The sequence below is a fragment of the Triturus cristatus genome, chromosome 10, assembly GCF_964204655.1.
Source record: "Triturus cristatus chromosome 10, aTriCri1.1, whole genome shotgun sequence".
Lineage (NCBI taxonomy): Eukaryota > Metazoa > Chordata > Amphibia > Caudata > Salamandridae > Triturus > Triturus cristatus.
Genome location: NC_140593.1, coordinates 87,494,734 through 87,512,861, shown reverse-complemented (window position 1 = coordinate 87,512,861; position 18,128 = coordinate 87,494,734). Strand labels below are relative to the sequence as shown.

General features: G+C 42.1%; 1 long non-coding RNA gene across 1 annotated transcript; it reads right to left on the bottom strand.

Moving 5' to 3' along the window:
• Positions 1–8,613: 8,613 nt before the first annotated feature.
• LOC146788892 (uncharacterized) lies at positions 8,614–10,027 on the bottom strand. The gene is made up of 2 exons (XR_014969718.1): positions 9,939–10,027; positions 8,614–9,304 (listed from the first exon to the last, which is right to left on the bottom strand). It is a non-coding gene; the product is annotated as an uncharacterized LOC146788892 (long non-coding RNA).
• Positions 10,028–18,128: the final 8,101 nt, after the last annotated feature.

The window sequence follows — 18,128 nt, the reverse complement described above, 5'->3', positions numbered from 1 at the left end:
CAAGCAAAATGACATCCTGGCGAGACTTTTTCCTTGTTCGCGATCAGCAACATCAAGTTGGCGATCGCGAGCATGGAAAATAAACCTCCCGGCGAGATTCCCAACGCGAGGAGGTCAGGTTTCTCATTGCGAGTGGTCGCGTATGCTCGCGACCGCTCGCGATGAGAAACTACCAGTTCGCGTTGAGAAAGCTGCCGCTCGGGTAAAAATCTACTCGAGCAGCAGAAAACTACAGCTCGCACTGTGCAAGATGCCATTTTCAATGATTGCACAGTGCCGGTTGCTTGTCCGCACTGTGCAATCATTGAAAACGACATCTGGCACAGTGCGAACAAGGTACTACGCAGTTCGCGAAGTGCTACGCGCAGCTCGTGTAGTGCGAACTGCACTTCGCCCAGGGTTAGCGCTGATACTTACACCAACGTGCCCCCCCCCCTTTTTTGGGTCACGCACTCATGGTCCTGACAAAAGCCTCTTGAACATTTCTGAAGGCTGAAACTAGTAGACCTACACCCCTTTTTTAAACAAATGAGATATAGAGGTTCAATTTAAAAACCTCCAGTATATCCTGATTACATTTTTTACTCATGTCCTAGGACCATTTCATTAAAACTTCCATAAGGGAATTTCCTAGAGACATTTTTAGCACATAATTTAACCGCACATAGCACTATACACTTTTCACAAAAAAAACACTCCGCTGTATTTCAGGCGTTGAAGCACAGCTGGATTACACTCGGTAATCCAGCTGGACCCCGATGATGAAGCATGCCACCTACTAGGTAGGTGGGTGAGGGGTTTCCTTAAACAACAAACCGTTGTTTACGCTCCTCCTGTGTAGGTACAGGTCACGAACTACGACCCTCATACCTACCAAGGACTTGTCCAATTTGTTTATTCAGTGACTACCCAGGGAACGGGACAAGTAGCCTTACTATTTTTCCTTACTCTCTCATTGTTTTGAAGTAGTCTACCAATAGTACATTTCAATTTCAACTCAAAAAGCTAATCTTATGTCCTCCTGAGAAAGCTCACACACATTATGACCTTCTGACAGACTCCGCACTCTCGGAAAATAATGAAGATAAACGCTAAGCAATCTTAGATTACCTTGAAGGCACCTATTAAGGACACATGCATCGGTCTCAGCACAGGCAAGCACCCAGGTTTCATATTCCATGGTGGAATGACAACAACAGCACTTAAAACAAGGATACTAAAACTAATACCTCTATTTGAATGAAATGAAATGTGGCATTTATAAAACGCAAACTGTCACTCCCACAGGAGCCTCCTGGCGCGATAGGAGAACAGGCTTCAGCAGTGAAGAGTTATGATCTAGATGAGTGCAAAGCAGGCTTCATCATATGTTCCATAGATCCATGACTTGAGTGCCTTCCTAAACTGCTCTTCGGATTCTATTGATCTTAATTTGTTTGGCATTAAGTTCCAGGCTCTTGCCCCTAACACAGTAGCCGACTTCCCTCCCCTGGTTTTGAGTTTAAAGCCAGGCAATTTGAGAAGGTTTGCAGAAGTTGATCTGAGTGTCCTTGTAGTTGTGTATGGTGTAAATCTTGTGGAGAGATATACTAGCCCTGATCGGCGAGTTGCTCTGAATGTCGTGAGGAGAAGTTTAAATAAGATTCTTTTGTTTAACGGGAGCCAATGAAGGGTTTTCAGAGCTGCAGAGGCTGACGCCCTACGAGAAAGTTTTAAGACCAATCTGGCTGCTGCATGTTGCACTACCTGTAGTCTCTTCAGGGTTAATTTGTTAACCCCAGCCAGGAGGGTATTACAGTAGTCTAGGCGTGAGAGTATTAAAGCCACTGCCACTGTTTTCCTTGCAGCCAATGGAATCAAATCAAATAATTTTTTCAAGGATTTAATTATGCCAATACATGTACCCATCACCTTAAGTGCATGGGGTTTGAAGGAAAGGGAAGAGTCAAACCACACCCCCAGGTTTTTAGCCACCTCCACAGTGGATGGGGGGGCTGCTGCATCTTCCGGCCACCAGTCCTTAGGTTGAAAGGGGTTATTTTTCCCTATCAGCAGGATTTCTGTCTTATCCGTATTGCAACAGAGGTGGTTGTTTTTCATCCATTTGATGACTGCCTTAAGACAGGCTTTGAAATTTTCTTCAGCTTCCGTAGAGTTCTTTTTGAGGGACAGGATAAGCTGAGTGTCATCAGCATAAGATGTTGTTTCGATCCTGTAAGCCAAGATGATGGAGATGAGCGGGGCCATGTATATATTAAAGAGAAGTGGACTAAGTGAAGCGCCCTGTGGGACTTCCGTGGTGATGGTGCGTACTGAGGAGAGAAAGGCACCCAGGGAGACTGCTTGCCTCCGATTCGACAGGAAGGATGTAATCCGGGACAGTGCAATGTTAGAAATGCCGCAAGATTTTAGCCTGGCTAGCAAGATGTTATGAGAGATGGTATCGAAAGCAGCCGATAAATCGAAGAGGATCAGCACTGCCTTCTTGCCATTGTGTGTGATAAATTTTAGGGTGTCCGATATCTACAGTAGCGCTGATTCTGTGGAATGTTTCGGGCGAAAGCCAGATTGACAAGGATGGAAGATCTTAGCTGATTCAGAGAAATTGGAGAGTTCCTTATGGACCATTCTCTCTGTGATCTTACCTAAAAAGGTAGTAAGGATATGGGCCTAAAATTGGAGAGATTAGTAGGGTCTATTTTTTGTTTTTTCTTTAGTGGTTTTACAATGGCGAATTTCCATTCATCCGGCACTATGCCGGAGGAAAGAGAGGAATTCACAATCTCATTAACCACAGGATTCGCTTTGTCAATGATATGATTTAGTATCATTGGGGGGCAGGCATCCAGAGGCGAACCTGACTTGCATGCTAAGATGGCTTCATATGTCTGGGATAAGGTAACAGTTTGAAAGGCTTGAAGAACGGGTCTATCCTCCCTATGATCCAGCTCATGTCCGTTAATAGCTTCAGGACTTGAGGTTCCAAATTCCTTTTGAATATTCATGATTTTATCCTCGAAATAAATTGCAATATCATTGCAAAGAGTTTGGGAGGGAGGAATTTAAGAATGTAGAGCTTTGGGATCAGTGAACGATTTTACAATTTAAAAAATCTCTTTTTGGTTTTGCTTCGCCATAGCTATTTTGTTACCAAAATATTCTTTTTTTGCTGCTTTAATAGCCAGGTGATATTGTTTCCTGTGGGTTTTAAAAATATGTAAGTTGGCTACTTCATATCCCCTTCTCCATCTGCGTTCTAGTTGTTTACAACGTAGGTGTTTCGCTAGGTCTTTCGTGAACCATGGATCGTTGTGTGATTTTATTTTACCCCTTCTAGTGTTGTACTTTGGTGGAATTAGTTCATCACTCATAGCCGCCATCCAGATGTGGAAACGGTGGGAGTCCTCTACAGGCTTGCCAGTTAGGGTTGGTACCTTATCTTGGGCAATTATGGGTAGGCTAGGGTTAGTGGCTAGCAGATGCCATTTATGCCTCGGCATCCCCTTGTTCCTGTCCATGACTACATGATCCAACTTTGGTATTGGGATGGCCAGAGGAATAAAATAGTGATCAGACCAGGCCTGTGGGATAGGAGCCTCTATCTGGAGTGAAGTAAGGATGGAGCAGACTGCTTCCAGCGTATGTCCTGCCCTGTGTGTCGGCCCCTGCACTAATTGGTGACCCCCGTTTTTTTTTTACCACATTCTAGATGTAGGTTAATATTACCAAGCAATGTATTCTTTGGTATCTGCCTAGATAATACTACCTTTGTTAGCAGGCTAGATGAAACATTTATTTTTTCTGTAATTCTCTTAGGAAGACATGAAATCTGTAAATCATGGAAATCGAGTGTTCCACCTCCCTTTCAGGAGTGCAAAAAGAGCGTTATATATATACGTTAACAGGACCTAGCATGTGACCCCAGCAGTTGAGGAAAAGTATGGATTAAGTTGGTGGACTGGATGCAAAACCTGGGGTCCAATTATTTTTACTCTTGAGTGGAATGACTCTAACCCGGCCTGGTATACTAGAGAGGGGAAGGGAGAATTGCCAACAAGAAAATTGGCAGAGTGAGGACTTTAAAAAAAAAAAGAAATTACCAAGCAATGTAAAATTAGCGTATCTAAGCAAGGCTTGACTAAGGGAATCCCCTAATGAGTCCAAAAAGGTACAGCTGTTGCCTGGAGGGCGGTATATTAACACTCCAGAAAATGAAGATGATCCATTTATGGCACAACAGAAGCCAAGGCTTTCAGCTCCCTTGAGTTCATGTGGGTTACAATTCTTCCATTGTAGAGTGTCTATATAAATAATAGCCACTCTTCCCCCCCCCACCATACTCTCTGTCTTTCCTACAGATGGTAAAGTCAGGAGGCAAAGCAACTGCAATGTCTGGATTGCAGTCATCTTTTAACTAGGTTTCGGTAATATATAGAAAGTCTAATTCATTATCTATAATTAGCTCTCTAATGTCCAATGCAGGTTTAACTAGGGAGCGCACATTAATTAATCCTCCCTTTATTACCGTCTGATGGTTACCTCCTTTGTCTTTTGCCGTTGCGTGATTGAGTTCAACAAAGGGTATCTGTGCTCGACATTTCCAACAAGTAACAGGGCCTCTGATGTTATCCGCATATAGATCGTGTCCACACTGATTATTAGTATTCAACTGTTTTAAGACATTCGGCGAAAATATTTTGTCTGCATTAAAACTAACAGCATGGCTGGCGCTGGACGAAGACGGGCGGATACGGGGCTTGCCTTTGGCATGCCTTCGGCTGCTGCTGGCGAACCCGCTGCGTGCGTCCGCTGCGCGTCGGTGCCATGTCCTGAATTTGTAGTGTGGTGCCGGTAATCTTCTGGAGAGACTAGACCGTCTCTCTCCCAAGATGGCGCCCGTCAATGTCCAGGGAGAAGTGAGTGAAAATGCAGCGTCAGTGCTCCCTCCACAAAATCAGCAAAAGCTGTGGTGGACCGGGGAACAGACGCAAGGAACAAGTGCTTAAAAAGGTAAGGGTACAAAGCTTAAAGTTGCTCAAGCCCTTCCCGGCCCCCAGAATTCTTTCCAAGGAGCCCTTTGTAAAGGCTCCCAGGGAGACTCTTGGGTCCCACAGCTTTATCCACATGGCGAATGCAAGTGGAGAAGAGAAATTATTGGGAACCCCAAAGTACCGGAGAGGAAGGAGAGCCACCACAGTCCAGCTGGCTACCCAGGAGGGTGAGATTAGGGGTAGACATGTCCCAACTCAATCTCAGTTTCGCGGAAAAGAAAATATCTGCACTTACTACATCGTTTATGCAGCGTTGCTCAGCTTTACATTTAGAAGTGGAGGATTGTTTGTGGAATATAAAAGGGCAACTCCATATTTCATGAGGGTGTGTTAGAAGAGAAGCCTTCACAAGGAAATATGTATTCCAAGTGCAGGAAAATAAATTAATGTTTGTGACATTTCCTTGATATTCTAATCTTGTGGACATTCCTCAGCAGTACCCCAGGATAATTCTGAAAATCATAACTTTGATTGAAGTATTCCAGAGGCCTTTATGAATCAAGCAAGTCATTGTAATTCTCAAAGCCAATATGTGTAAGGCTTCTCATGCCTTCCTATGAGTATTTGTCAGGCTCCTGATACCTTAATATGGGCGTGTGTAAGTCTCCTAATGCCTTGCTATCAGTATATTTAGGCCTCTCGTGCCTTTCTAGGAGTATCAGACTCCTGAAACCTTAAAATGAGTATGTGTAAGTCTCCTAACGCCTCACTGTAAGTATATGTAGGCTTCTTATGTCTTCTTGTGAGTTTTTATAAGACTATTTATGCCTACATGTCAGTACATCTAATTCTCCTCACGCCTTACCATAAGTAAACTTTCTTTATGCCTTATCATGAGTATATGTAAGTCTCCTCATGCATTAATATGATTAGTAAGTCTGCTCATGCTTCTCAATCTGTATATGAAAGCTGTTGCATGCCTTCATATGAACACGTGTGAGACTACTTATGCCTTCGTGTGATTACCGGTAAATCCCATCATGCCTTACCATGAGTTATGTCTCTTCGTGCCTTTTCATGAGTACATGTAGGTCTCTTCATGTCTTACCATTAGAAGGCTAGATACTCCCCATACAAAACACACATCCTGTTTATTAAGCAGACACTCAGGGTGCTGTCCTTCAATATTCTATTTGTAGTAGGTTATTTTAAAAGGAACCTTATTTCAGGGACTTTTTCAGTGAGTAATTTTTAGTGAGGTATTGTTGGCGTAAACCCTGTTTGCAACCCTCGCCCCTCCTCTAGTTGTAGGCTCTTGTTCCCTTTTGCATGGAGTGGAACATACAGCTCCAACATGGTGACATGTCAGAATCACTGTGCAGTGGAAATTTCCAGTATTTTTCCATCTTACTCCATTGCAAAACAGAGCATTTTTTATTAGAAAGATATGTCTCCTGGCCAAGATACTGTGGATGCATCTTGTCATGGGTGACTCATTAGCTATTCATCTCAGTGAAACATGTATTACAAGCAACTGTTTGGATACATTTTCCTGCAGAACCTGTTAATCCCAGAATATCTTTCTTCACCACAATGTGTCTCAGTCCTTCTCCTGGAAACAGTGCTCTTGCTATGAAGAGTCAAAGATATTTCATGTAAACACCACTCTCTTTATCCACCTTGCGAAGACCTTTTCTTTTCTGTCCACAGGGAAACAACTGAAGACCCATATTTTCAGTGTTGCCCGGATCTTGAAGATATCTCCCCACCTCAGATCATGTGTTTGCCTCTAACCTGTAGAGGAGTGGCACACATTACTGGTCCAGTGGGCCAAGTCTAATCTGGAAAAATAGACCATCATATCTACATAATGCCTCTGGTTACTGAGATCCAGGAAACACCATAAAGCCTCTGTTTCAGCTCCCCAAAAGAAGATATTCACAGTAGGTTGGGTGCTGTACCTTTGTGCTGATTTACACATCCTCTTTCACAGCAAAACATCAGCATTTTATACTTCTGTACAGACTTTGGGATCCTGAATACCCACTTTCTCAGGCTATGGCATGTACTCACCATAACATATACGCCTGCCCTTGTGGCTTAGGTTCACACAAAAGTGGTTAAGTTCCTGAGTCCTCCTACCACTACAGCCAGAGGTACCTCCTCACTCTTTACGGATCCATGACTAAGAAGTGTCCTACACATGATATGTGTTGATAGCAAGATAAGTAGTGGGACACCACATGAGGACATGCAGGGAGATGTGATGTCCCATCCCATGGATCCCTCTAAAGGCAATGTAATTAACTTGCTTTCACCCTGTTAGCCCTATCAGCCTTAGGGAGGTATTCCACCAAAAATGTTGCCTTCACCGCTCCCCTAGTTTTGCTGAATTTGTTTTTGTTGGCCTTAGGACTCTGTGCACTTCACCGTTGCTAACCAGTGCTAAAGTCCTTGTGCTCTCGCCTTTAAATATGGTAAAATTGGCTTACAACAGATTGGCATATTTAATTTACTTGTAAGTCCTTTGTAGAGTATTGGAATATTTATTTTACTTGTAAGTCCTTTGTAGAGTAGTACACTATATACAGAGGGCTAGTAAATGAAATGCTAATAATGGGCCTGCAATACTTATTGTACCACCCATTTAAGTAGCCCCTTAAAACTTTTCCCAGGTTTGACACATTGCTCCCTTGGCCCATAACCCCTTGCCAAGCCTGAAACTCTCCTTTTATTGGATATAGGTCACCCCTAAGGTAAAGCTTAGGTAGCCCAGAGGGCAGGGCGAAGTGTAAATAAATGGGTGGACATTTACACTTACGTTTTACACGTTCTGGTAGCGAACAATGACTAAATTTGTTGTTCACCATTGTGAGGCTTACCTCTCCCAGAGGGTAACATTTGTTTACCTTATTACATTTAATAAGTGCTAACTTTTGATTTTGGAAAGGTGCACATTTCATGTTTGATGTCTTTGAGAATTCTAATAAAAAATCCTCTTTAATGGTAAAAATTAAGCCCGGGGGGCGAACTCCACTCCAATAGCGGAGTTTGTGGAGTTTTGCCAACTCCACGCTGCGCTGGGAAGACAGAGTTCAGGCAAAAACTCAGACTCAGCGGTGTAGCGGAGTTAGCCCCTGCACCCACTCCCAAGTCAGAACAGGAAAAAATCACGTACCTGCTCTGGCATCTCCAGGCTGCCCTCCTCCTCACCGTTGTCTCTCCTTCTCACTGTCCTCACCGGTCGCAAACCTCTACTTTGTACGTCTAGGGATGACTGCTCATGCGCGTGCATGTGCAGTCCTCACAAGAGGTACAAAGTAGGGGTTTGCACGAGGGCAGCGAGGAGGAGACCACGGCGAGGAGGAGGGCAGCCCGGAGACACGAGAGCAAGTAAGTGAATATTTGCAATTTTTTTAAATTAGGGTGGAGTGGAGCGGAGACTCCATGGAACTCTGGTTAGTGGCACTCGACCAACTCCGCCCACCTTTAGTAAAAATTGATTTTAATTTACAATTTTTAATATGCCACTTTTAGAAAGTTAAATCAAACAAAAAATGCAACACTGACAAACACTTTATAATTTCACTTCATTAGTGGCTGCTCAAATCAATAGCTCCAGTCACCATTTGATTCTTTATTTTTAATTCCATTTGTAAATGTAATACAACCATTTGTTGACACACACAAAAGATAACATACAAAAGTTTTCACATGAATGAAAAACAAAACACAATTTGAACAAACCACAGTTGACAATGTTACTGTAAAACATATAATGACACACGGGACACAACAAATAAACAGTACTCATTTTTACAAATCTAAACAAGAGCTGGAAAATTATTATTATTAACGTCTTAAATACAATCTAAAAAATTAATTGCATTGCTTTCATGATCACTGGATAAGGCACCTCTTCAAACACATAATTGTAACAACCAGGATAAGATTTAAAGCATTTACCATTGGACATTGCCCTGGTTTACACTGGTATTTTCCAAATCGTGTAATTAATAGTTCACAGTAGGTGCTCAAATAGTGGTCAACGCGTTTGGAACCCTCTGACGTGGAGAGGTGTGGTGCAGTGGCCAAGGGCAGCTGACCTAGGAGCACAGGGTTCACGGTTCGCTCCGGCGGCGGCTCAGCTCAGCACCATGTGACTCTGGGCAACAGCTTTGCTTAATTTCCACGACAGCTTCCAGCGCCTGAGTAGTTTGCACTTTACAAATACAGATTTACATTTACATATTTTACATTTCTAAAGATTGCTCATCAGGGCTCTCCTCAGGACAAGGAACTGGTGGCAGGATCTAAAAAACATATAAACAAAGTGTTTAGCACACTAGTCTGTGTATTCTAACTTAAAAAACTCCAGAAACCTATGAAATTACTTCAAAAGACTGATGATAATATCACCCAGCAGGTTTCAGTTATGTTCATCTGCACTGTAACAAAAAGACAAAGCTTTGTCACCATGGCACCGTTTAATAGGGCAATATTGTGCCCCAAACACAAACTTCTACGGTCACCATCCTAATAGACGATCCTGTCAAAAAAAGTAACTCAATTGGAACACGATCTGGTTCGTCAGTAATACTGGGCGTGGCATCTATTGCAACAGAATTGCTTGATGGAGCAATCTACAATGTAAGTAACAGAATTTTACTCCAACGTAATGTTCAGGACTCCTCTGCCAATTCCATCAACGAAACAGGCTTGTTCATAAACTGTAGAGCAAAACGGACGTGTCGCAAGGCTCAAGACAACCCAAGAATAACATTCAGACGGCACTCAAGACTGCCCAAGATTGACAGTCTGACAGCGCGCTTACAAAATGCAATGCACACAAATGTCGGTCACTCACATGGGCAGCTACGCTAACTAGTGAACTGCCCAGCAAGTCAACAGCTCGAATTCCGCGGACAACAAGGTAGGAACCCTTACTTGGCGAAAACAACCCTATTCCAGCCGCGGCATGCATTAGAGGCCACAATTTCTCCACGATGCAATGTTCGACAGCGATTTCGTGCTAGTGATGGGACATACTAATGAAGTAGATGCTGATTGGGCCCGTATTAGGTCTCAAGGAATTATGGGACTTGTAGTTTGGTGGAGTAAGGGATTAGAGCACTTTGTCAAGAACGATTCTTACAAGCTGAATCCAGTGTATCTGACAAAGTGTTTTTATATGAAGAACCTGATAATGTAGATTGGGGTATAAGTCTAAAATGTTTATCTACCAGATAGATTGTGTAATTCAGACATTTCATTAAGACCAATCGACAAAGTATTGAAATACACTATAAAATAGGCTTCTTTGTGATTACATTTTTTATCTGTGTCACCACCTCTGGTTGGCTTTTATTGTTGCTAACACTGTCCAGCTGATGTCAGATTCAGAGTGGTGGTTTTCTATCCAATGGTTTACAAGTGGAGCTGTTACCACTTTGCGCTTTATTCACGATTTGTGCTGTATGGTCCTTTACCTGATTTCTTGATTGGTCTTCCTAATGTATAACTTATTGCAAGGGCCCTTTATTTTTTTACAGAATCTTGATACTTTGGATTTTGCTTTGGGTGTTTTCAATTGAATTCATTATATTTTTGCATTTTTGGAGGAATTTTTTGATTAATTTATCTAATTTCTGAATGATTACTAATTTTTGTTACGCGGAGACTGAGAAAGATCTGCAGCTACAAAATAGTAAGTTGTAATTCTTTTTTTTATTTTGTATGGGAGATGTGACATTATGGGCCTAATTATGATGTCGGGTGGACACATGGTGTGGTCGCATACTCCCATTTGTCTATGGGAGCTTGTGCTACAGCCATAAACCAACTGTAGCAAAAGCTCCCATAGACAAATGAAAGAATCTGTTCATCCCTGCACCGTGTGGCAGGTACCTCAGGATTCCTTCCACACGGTGCAGGAATGGTGCCCCCTCAGCCCCCAACCGGAGGCTGCAGGGTGCCCTGCTATGGGCTGCCAATGTCGCTTTCTGACAGGCTTTCCACGTTAGAAAGCCTGTGGGAAACCAATATCACAATCACTACTGAGAAAACGCCATCCATAGGGATTACGTGCCAGTCTCCGACTGGCCGACGGGCTCGAGGAGCCAGTCGGAATATAACCGGAATGACCAGCCGGTTTCACTTTTGACCGTCTGCATCATAACATGGCGGGCGAAACTGAAACCACAAAGTGGCTCGGAAACCTCTGACCTGTAGTCGGAGGAATTACGACTCTCATCGTAATGAGGGCCTAAATTGTTTTTGTCAAATTTATGTCATTGTTATGTGTAATTGTTTGGATTATGTGTTGTAATTATTTTATGTGATTTTTGAGTTTTATTTTCTCTAATTTGGTTGGTTATATATTTTTTAATCTAGTTTACATATATTTTTATTATATCAGTCTTTACATACATTTCAATTTTAAGTAGCTGTTTGACTGATCTAACAAAATATTACTTTTATCATTTTAAAGAAAATAGATTGACATAGAGTTTGTCATACTTTCTGAGGACTTTGGTAGTTTGATATTTATTTTATAATATGCTTTTGTCTATTGTTTCTAAATAATGTAGTCCTTTGTTATTTATGAAGAGTTTAACTTTAAATTGTAGAATGGGGTACATTCTTGTTGTTTGTTTGCTAACATTAGGATCAATTTTTTTACAGATGAATCCATTCATAGTTCTTGGCTTCCTGTGCCAAAGTGCTGTCATAGACAGTCCACTATGGTATTTGGAATTTAGGTTGGCATCTGTGTCCACAGGAATGGAGCCTGAAAACCCAAGTGTGTTTGTCTTAATTTTGTTGGTAGAAAGGTCTTTCTATTAGTAAATTGTAGAGGTTGGTTACCCCTGTGATAGAGACATAGGCTAGCACTATCATTTCAAAGGCAAATTGGCTGTTTGTGGAATATTCTACACTCAGTGCAGATTTTTGGAAGTGTCTTCATATAATTTGACTGAAACTATAGTAACAGCCGTGTATAGCTGTGTGGGGTATATCTTCAGAATGGTTTGAATCTAGGCTTGGGTGGAGTTCATGGAGTTCCACCACATGGAACTCCATGAAGTGACAAAAGAACTCTTTGCACGCCATGGAGTTCTGAAAGCAGTGGAGTGAGGTAAGTTGCGCTGATTTTCAGCGCTGGGAGTTTATTCCGTGCTGTAAAATCAGCGTGAATGGCCCTACATGCAGTGCAAGAGTGCGAAGCTTCTTTCTACCACTTGAGTAGGTGTTCTGCTCGAGCAGCAGCTTCCTCAAAGTGAGTGGCAGGTTTCTCAACATGAGCGGTAGCCACCTGCCGCAACTGCCCGTGTTGAGAAATCTCACCGGGAGGTGGTCTTGCGCTGGATTTTCCTCGCTCGCCGACTTAATGTTGGATTTTACAGTCAGGCCTATTTGAATCATGACTTGTTCAAAGTCTATGATTATATTTTGGGAGAAGTAGTTATTTGTTTAATTTTTTATGTGGTTTAAGAGCTCGTAGTAAATTCTTCTTTGTTTATTAGGTAGTAGGGCATATATAAAAGAGATATTTGTGTTTTGATATTCAGATATTCACCATGTATGGTGTATATCTGAGTGAACAGTTTGGGACACTTTTTGAAGGTCCCATCCATCATCCAGGTTTGACCATGGCTAAGTTTCATTAAGTTGTTTGTTGTAGAGAATATTAGAATTTGTTACTCAATATTTAGGATGTCATGTAAAAGGCAAGGTTCCTCATTATGTGTAATTTTTAAATGTTCAGGTATGTTTATGTTATCTTCTAGGGTACGGTAAAAAATAAATTAAAAAAAACCCAATATCCACGTTCTCCACACGCATGGCTTATAAAAACAAAGACCAATCAATAGATAACATTTAACAACGATGCGCCTAATACGGCCTCCGTGTGCGGACGGTGCGCGAAGCGCATCGTGCGTACATGGCCCATCTAGCGTAACGTGGGCACGCAGTGCGCGTAGCGCACCGCGTGCCCACCCTGCGTGCACGGCACTAACTGCGTAAAGTGGGCGCGCGGTGCGCGAAGCGCACCGCGTGCTCACTGTGCGCGCACGGTGCGCGAAGCGCACCGTGCGCGCACGGAACGAACTGCGTAAAGTGGGCGCGCACGCCACGAACGGCGTAAAGTAACTTAGCATTTAAAAAACCGTACAAATTCACTGGAAAAAACCATAGGTTTCACACACGTTATAGTTAGGAATTAGCATTTAAAAAACCTTGCAAATTCACTGAAAAAACCATAGGTTTCACACAAGTTATAGTTAGCGGACATTTTACTGATAAAAAACCATTGAAATTCCCCCGTTATAGTTAGTGCAGGCAACTATAACTCACGCGACCGCAATCCTCTGCTGATGACATATGTGTCTTTATGAAAAAAAAATATTTGTAATATATGTATAGCTAAAAATTTATGGAAGAAGACATGGGTAAATAAGTGTCTAAATACAGTATTAGCATTAGCAGAGGATTACGGTCGCGTGAGTTATAGTTGCCTGCACTAACTATAACGGGGGAATTTCAATGGTTTTTTATCAGTAAAATGTCCGCTAACTATAACTTGTGTGAAACCTATGGTTTTTTCAGTGAAAATATATATATATATATATATATATATATATATATATATATATATATCAAGCACAGGTTCCATTTTACCGGGGGCCCCCGACCCTGCAGGGTGAGCTCTGTTGTCAGGAATGGAGATCCTGGAGGAATTTGCAACAGCAAGAAAAAGTGCAGAGCCACAACACGACTTACTTCCAAAAAAGACTTTATTCGTCTGTGCAGCATTTGTACTCAGTGTCCTTACGCGTTTCCGCGGGAAATCCCCTTGATCACAGGTGAGTAGAGTATAAGCCAAGTGGTCACATGGCCCATGCTACCAACTACGGGCCCCAGAATGCACTGACACAGTTATTTCACTTCACGGCACTGACATAATTCCTTTTAGCATAATAGCGTGATCACCTGTGATCAAGGCGATTTCCCGCCGAAAAGCGTAAGGACACTGAGTACAAATGCTGATGTTATTGAGGGGGCATGACCCGCGCATCCCACGTTCCAGCCACCGGATTTCCATGGATATTTGGCAGTGTGGGTGTGCGAAAGGGAGACGAGGGAGATGCTTTTCTCTCTCTGTTAAACCCGCTTTCTAAATACTTATCAGGACAATGCAAGCATATGCACTTTGCTAAAACGGAAAAGTATGCACCTTTATTTTGGACACTGTATTTGAATTTGTGCACATGACATTGGAAACAAAACGCTATTATGCTAAAAGGAATTATGTCAGTGCCGTGAAGTGAAATAACTGTGTCAGTGCATTCTGGGGCCCGTAGTTGGTAGCACGGGCCATGTGACCACTTGGCTTATACTCTACTCTACTCACCTGTGATCAAGGCGATTTCCCGCCGAAACGCGTAAGGACACTGAGTACAAATGCTGCACAGACGAATAAAGTCTTTTTTGGAAGTAAGTCGTGTTGTGGCTCTGCAATTTTTCTTGCTGTTGCAAATTCCTCCAGGATCTCCATTCCTGACAACAGAGCTCACCCTGCAGGGTCGGGGGCCCCCGGTAAAATGGAACCTTTGCTTGATGTTATTGAGGGGGCATGACCCGCGCATCCCACGTTCCAGCCACCGGATTTCCATGGATATTTGGCAGTGTGGGTGTGCGAAAGGGAGACGAGGGAGATGTTTTTCTCTCTCTGGTAAACCCGCTTTCTAAATACTTATCAGGACAATGCAAGCATATGCACTTTGCTAAAACGGAAAAGTATGCACCTTTATTTTGGACACTGTATTTGAATTTGTGCACATGACATTGGAAACAAAACGCTATTATGCTAAAAGGAATTATGTCAGTGCCGTGAAGTGAAATAACTGTGTCAGTGCATTCTGGGGCCCGTAGTTGGTAGCACGGGCCATGTGACCACTTGGCTTATACTCTACTCTACTCACCTGTGATCAAGGCGATTTCCCGCCGAAACGCGTAAGGAAACTGAGTACAAATGCTGCACATACGAATAAAGTCTTTTTTGGAAGTAAGTCGTGTTGTGGCTCTGCACTTTTTCTTGCTGTTGCAAATTCCTCCAGGATCTCCATTCCTGACAACAGAGCTCGCCCTGCAGGGTCGGGGGCCCCCGGTAAAATGGAACCTTTGCTTGATGTTATTGATGGGGCATGACCCGCGCATCCCACATTCCAGCCACCGGATTTCCATGGATATTTGGCAGTGTGGGTGTGCGAAAGGGAGACAAGGGAGATGCTTTTCTCTCTCTGGTAAACCCGCTTTCTAAATACTTATCAGGACAATGCAAGCATATGCACTTTGTTAAAACGGAAAAGTATGCACCTTTATTTTGGACACTGTATTTGAATTTGTGCACATGACATTGGAAACAAAACGCTAGTATGCTAAAAGGAATTATGTCAGTGCCGTGAAGTGAAATAACTGTGTCAGTGCATTCTGGGGCCCGTAGTTGGTAGCACGGGCCATGTGACCATATATATATATATATATATATATATATATATATATATATATATATATATATATATATATATATATATAGATAGATAGATACATAGATAGATAGATAGATAGATAGATAGATAGATAGATAGATAGATAGATAGATAGATAGATAGATAGATATATGAATCAATATTTCTAACCATGATACTTGTGTTCTCAATATTTATGTTTTGTATAGTTAAGTATATGGAGTCTATATTTTTGTTATCAATATTACATATCCAATATTTTTGTGTTTCAATATTTGATGAACCGATATTATGTCAGTGATCCGGAAAAATATATGTCTTTGTGACGTACAGACTCCTAATCCTAATATTGGGGAATTTCTTCTATGTGGACAATCCTCTGCTGCATTCTGGGAAAGTTCCAAAAATCATAACTTTGTCAGGTGGATGCCTGAGGCCTTTGTGTCTTGAATTAGGAGTTTTAAATATCTACCTGAGTAATATCAGTCTCCTCATGCTGGAATTTACAACCTCTTTATGAATCAGTAACCCAGTGCGTGTGTTTGTCAATATGCTCTGTGCAACCAGCTATTTTGATATCAAGCCTCTCTCTGCAGCTTTTTTTCAATAATTGCTTTTGAGCTATGCCGCCTGAGCACTGAGTCAATGCTGTGTGTCACCCCAGTACCTTTTCTGGTTAGAGCCAGGTTACCTCACTTCCCTCCTTGAATGGAACTTACAAATCCAACCATTGATGTTTCCACAGCCCACACATAGGAAATGAACTTGTTGCTCCATTTCAACAGTGACCTCTTCTTATAACGATATCCCAACGGTGCCCAATCTCTTGTAAAACACTGTGCCTGCATGTAATTGTATGTGACTCATTAACTATTCCTCAGAGTGCAACACTTACTACAGCCAACTGTTTGTGTCCTCTAAAGCTGCAGAACCTGTTACTCTTAGAATGTATTTCATCACCATTATGGAATCAATTGGGCGTGATTCAAGTAAAGCCTTTGCGGCCGTCAAAGTAAACCTTTACAATGGTTGTTGCTCTCACAGTCAATGATGCGGTGGATGTTGTTTATGAAGATGATAATGCTGCCAAAATGTTTGTAACTGTTTATTAACATCACTCTTTTGTCAATCAATTATGAAAATTGCTATTGCGACCTATTTGTGGTGTGTGCGCAGCAATGAAGGAGGGTGGCTGTTGGTTCCAGACCCGTATTTATATTATCTTGTTGCACAAGTACATTTTATGGAACATAGGTTTACTGAGAAAACATTCCTACCACATGGACAGATACAGCTCACTGTCAACAGTAATATGTAAACTACCATCTCCTAGACAGGATGATATAGATGCGATTGGAATAATTGGTTGGGCCTGGCTGGAAAAAGCAAAACAAACTGAGAGTGAGCTGCCATAGTCACCCTTGTTGAATGTAGCATGTAATGCGCTTCTCCCACCTATAAACATCAAAGGTGCTTGCCTGCACTGAACTGCTTTCCCAGTCATGCAAAGGCAAAAATATAGCCCAGTGTAGCAATCAGTGAAAGCCTTTCACTGATTAATACGCTGCACTATATATTTGCTTTGCCTTTGTGTAGTAGAGTGAAAGCAGTTCAGAGCATGCAAGGATCTTGGATCCTAACGTCGCCTGCCACCGCACTTTACTTCCTCATTCAATAGTAAAGCGTGGTGGTAGCTGAGGTTGAAATCGAAGGGCCTCACATGCACTGAGCCGCATTTTTGTAATTAAAATGAGGTGCACTTTGAAAATGAAGGTCAGACTAGGGCCAACTAGAACAGTACTCGCACCTTCAGCATTACTCAAAGTACGTTTTTGAAAAAGATAGGTCTGTGCCTCTCCCTTTGCAAATTTTTCTTCTGCTACATGTGTCAACAGGCAGAAGCAGGGCATTGTCACAATTCAAAGAATGAGTCACTTTGATGGGTTTTGTCTTTTTCTTCTCTGCGTTTTCCTTCCCAGACTGCAAATTTGTAAAATCCATGCCACAGAAAGGGAGAATGTCAGAAGGGAAAATACATTTTTACTTCCCAATCTCCTACATTTTCAGTAAGGCACCAGCTCTCGGGAATGAGTTTATGTAGGTAGGAGACCCATCAAACATTTTGTTAGAGGTGGGCTAACCAAAAAATTAACAGAGCAGAAGGGTTTTTGAGTTGATGATGACAAGTAAAATACATTCAAATATGGACTGGTGGCCCTTGACATTTTGAGCAGGTGCAGCACCTTGTCAAGGATTGTACACAGAGTTACAGACAGATTGATGCCCACACATTCAAAAAAACGGTTTGGAAAAAGTTGACACGTGTGTGCCTTAAGGGTATGTAGCGATTGCGCACAGTGGGTAGCTGTACTGTTAGTGAATGACTTTTGAGAAAATGGGTATGTGATTAGTGTAGGACAGGACGGTGCAGAGAGAATGCTGCCGTCTGAAATCTGTTCAGTGCAGCATGAAGTGTGAGAACATACTTGAGTTAAACGAAAACTAGACTGCAAAGTACACGATTGTAAAGTTGACTACATTTTGATGAGATTAAAAGCTTCCAAGAGAGTGGAGTTGGATTACTGGTAGTAGAAGTCTGGGCAGA